The sequence below is a fragment of the Leopardus geoffroyi genome, chromosome A3 (assembly GCF_018350155.1).
Source record: "Leopardus geoffroyi isolate Oge1 chromosome A3, O.geoffroyi_Oge1_pat1.0, whole genome shotgun sequence".
Lineage (NCBI taxonomy): Eukaryota > Metazoa > Chordata > Mammalia > Carnivora > Felidae > Leopardus > Leopardus geoffroyi.
The window spans coordinates 52,900,399-52,904,552 of record NC_059336.1 but is presented as its reverse complement, the minus strand read 5'-3'; the positions used below and the strand labels follow the sequence as shown (position 1 = coordinate 52,904,552).

General features: G+C 37.4%; 1 pseudogene; it reads left to right on the top strand.

The window, feature by feature from the left end:
• The first annotated feature begins 2,101 nt into the window (after positions 1-2,101).
• LOC123581344 lies at positions 2,102-3,091 on the top strand (annotated as a pseudogene).
• Positions 3,092-4,154: the final 1,063 nt, after the last annotated feature.

Here is a 4,154-nt window from a genome sequence, read left to right as displayed (position 1 = left end):
TAATTGATAAGACAGAAGCAATGAGAGGACTGACTCCAATTTTGAAAGAAGTTCCACTTTGAGTTTATAGAAAACTTACTTCAACATAATAAAGACTATATAAAACAAACACACAGCTGACATCATACCTAATGGTGAAAAGTTTTCCAAGATCAAGAACAAAGAAAGATGTCCACTCTTAGCACCTTTTTTCAACATAGTACTGGAAGTCCTAGCCACAGCAATAAGACTATGAGTAAATAAATAAATCAATAAATAAATAAATAAAACAAAAGACATTCAAATTGTTAAGAAAGAAGTAAAACTGTCACTATTTGCAGATGATATGATACTACATATTGAAAACCATCAAGACTCCACTAAGGAGTTATTTGAATAAATAAATACAGTAAAGTTTCAGGATACAAAGCTGAGATGCAGAAATCAGTTGTGTTTCTATACACTAATAATGAACTATAAGAAAGAGAAATTAATAAAAACAATTCTATTTACAGTTGGATCAAAAGGAATAAAATACCTAGAAACAATTTTTTTTTAATTTTTATAATGTTTATTTATTTCTGAAAGACAGAGAGAGACAGAGCATGAGTGGAGGAAGGGTATAGAGAGAAGGAAACACAGAATCTGAAGCAGACTCCAGGCTCTGAGCTGTCAGCACAGAGCCCCATGTGGGGCTTGAACCCATGAACAGTGAGATCATGACCTGAGCTGAAGTCGGACGTTTAACTGACTGAGCCACCCAGGCACCCCTAAAGTGGGAAAAGGAATAAATTTAACCAAGGAACTTAAAGACCTTTACTCTGGAAACTATAAGATATTGATGAAAGAAATTGAAGACAACACAAATGAATGGAAAGATATTCTGTTCTCACAGATTGGAAGAATTAATACTCTTAAAATGTCCATACTATCCAAAGCAACTTATATATTCAGTGAAATCCTTATTAAAATACCAATGGCATTTTTCACAGAACAGAACATATACTCCAAAAATTTCTATGGAACCGCAAAAGATCCCAAATAACCAAAGCAACGTTGAGAAAAAGAACAAAGCTGGAGATATCAAGTCCTCTGATTTCAAACTGTACTAGAAAGCACATAGTAAAACAATATGGTACTGGCCTAAAAACAGACATACAGATCAATGGAACAGAATAAAGACCACAGAAATAAGCCCACACTTACATGATCAATTAATACATGACTAACGAGGCAAGAATACACAATAGGAACAAGACCAGGGCATCTGGGTGGCTCAGTAGGTTAAGCATCCAACTCTTGATTTTGGCTCAGGTCATGATATCATATTTTGTGAGATCAAGCCCTACATCAGCACAGAGACTGCTTAGGATTCTCTCTCTCCATCCCCCCCCCCACCCCTCTCTATGCCTTTCTCTCTCTCTCTCTCTCTCTCTCTCTCAAAATAAATAAATAAACATTTAAATATATATTTTTAAAAAAAGGAAAAATACCATCTCTTCAATAAATGGTGTTGGCAAAACTGGACAGCTACATGCTAAAAAATGACACTGGGGCCACTTTCTTACACCATATACAAAAATAAATACAAAGTTACTTAAAGACCTAAATGTAAGACCTGAAACCATAAAACTCCTCACAGAAAATATAGACAATAAACTCTTAAACACTGGTATTGGCAATATTTTTCTGGATCTGTCTCCTCAAAGCAAAGGAAACAAAAGCAAAAAATAAGGAATTGGGACTACATCAAGCTAGAAAACTATTACATGGTGAAGGAAACCATCATCAAAATGAAAAAGCAACCAACAGAATGGGAAAAGATATTTGCAAATGATACATCAGATAAGAGGTTAATATTGAAAATATTTAAAGAACTCACAACTCAACACACATAAACACACACATACACACACACACACACACACACACACACACACAAACTAAAAAGTGAAAAAAGGACCTGAACAGACATTTTTCCAAAGAAGACATACAGATGACCAACAGGTACATGAAAATGTGCTCAACATCAGGGAAAATCCAAATCCAAACCACAAAGAGATATCACCTGACTCAGTCATAATGGCTAGGATCAAAAACACAAGATAGGCCTCTACTCAAGATGGTAGCCCTGGAGAGCATGGCCACTGATTCAGAGGTCCCAAAGAGGTGCAGGATTAGGGTGGCCACTGATGAGAGGAGCTGGGAGGAGAAGGAAGAGGAAGAAGAAGAGGTAGAGCACTTAGTTTTGGTGGAATTGTCTGGAATTATTGATTCAGACTTTCTATCAAAATGTGAAAATAAATGCAAAGTTCTAGGAATTGACACTGAGAGGCCCATTCTTCAAGTGGACAGCTATGAAGAATAGTATGGAGAGTATGAAGACACTCTTGGGACCTGGGCTGTATCTGAAGAAAATGTTGAATATGATGATACAGAGGGCAATAAAAAACAAACAGTGCTAAGATAAAATGCCATACAATGAAGAAACTCAGCATGACAAGGACTCTTCTGACAGAAAAGAGGGAAGGAGAAGAAAACGGGTGATGTGGAATGGCTACAAATCAAGGACAACGATTTCTTCTATAGACCCAACATGATTTTAGCTTTCTGCATGAAAATGAAGATAATGAGACTTCAGCCTCAGACAAACCTTTGGAAGTGGAAGAGGAAGAGATTAAAATGAAAGATAATTCAGGGGCGCCTGGGTGGCGCAGTCGGTTAAGCGTCCGACTTCAGCCAGGTCACGATCTCGCGGTCCGTGAGTTCGAGCCCCGCGTCGGGCTCTGGGCTGATGGCTCAGAGCCTGGAGCCTGCTTCCGATTCTGTGTCTCCCTCTCTCTCTGCACCTCCCCCGTTCATGCTCTGTCTCTCTCTGTCCCAAAAATAAATAAACGTTGAAAAAAAAATTTTAAATGAAAGATAATTCAAACCTGAGTTATGAACAGGGGAAACCCCTGAACTTGGAACTAGAGAAGCCTGGTCCTCTTATTGATATCCCTTCTTCTGAGACAGAGGTTCTGTTTTTATGGAAACTCATAAACTCATAAAACTCACTTCTATTGCCTTAGAAATCACTCCTAGAAGAAATGTTTCTTATAACAACTACTAATGAACTTTTTGGAGTTTTTATATAAAATTATCATGTAACTTTCAGTTTTTTACTATTTTACTAGTTTTGTTGGCTATACACATATTTCCAATATAGCTAAGTTTAATATACCAGAATCATTAAGGATGAGATATGAGTTGAAAGTTTAAAATTTGGTATAAATGACTATAGGGACCCATCACTGATAAGTCCTTTAGATTGGAAGTTTTATTAAGGTAAGTGTAAAAGTTTTTTTGTTTTTGTTTTTGTTTTTGTTTTTGTTTTTGTTTTTGTTTTTCAGCCATCACAAATCACCATGAACTTAGTGGCTTAAAATGACAGAAGTGTATTATCTTTCAGCTTTGTAAATCAGCCATCTGACATGGGCTGGGCCAAAATTAAAGTGTTGACAGGACTTCATTCTTTTCTGGAGGTTGGGAGTGGGGGATTATATTTCCTTGTTCATTCAGTTGCTGGCAGATTTCAATTCTTTTCAATTGAAGAATCAAGGTCCCATTTTCTTGCTGTCATCTGAGAACAGTGTCCAGCTTCTAGAGCCTGCCTACATTCCTTGGCTCTCTTCAAAACCACTAATGGTCAAGTCTCTCTCAGTCTTTGACTGTCTCCTGTTTCTTCCATCATCCTATCTCTGACCCAACTTGCTAATTACCTCATTCAATATCTGTTCTTTCTTTTTTGGGTTTGTAACAAAATCCCAGAATTATTCTGGTTAGCGATGTGTATATGTGGTCACATGGCTAAGTTCTGGCCAGTGACATGGAATTATAAGTATTGAGTGATAAATGCTTCTGGAAAGCTGCCTTACACTTTAAGGCATGAAGGGAAATGGGCCAGTTCATCTTCTCTTTCTTCTTGCTGAAACATGAACGTGGTGGCTAGATATTCAGGAGGCTTTTTGGACTATAAAGTAACCTTGGAAATAGAAGCTATGAATGGCAGAGCAATAGATAGAATATTGGACCCTGTAGTACTTGGATGGCTCAGTCAATTCAGGGTCCAATTTTGATTTCAGGTCAGGTCATGATCCCAGGGTCATGGTATTGAGACTCACGTCAGACTCTGC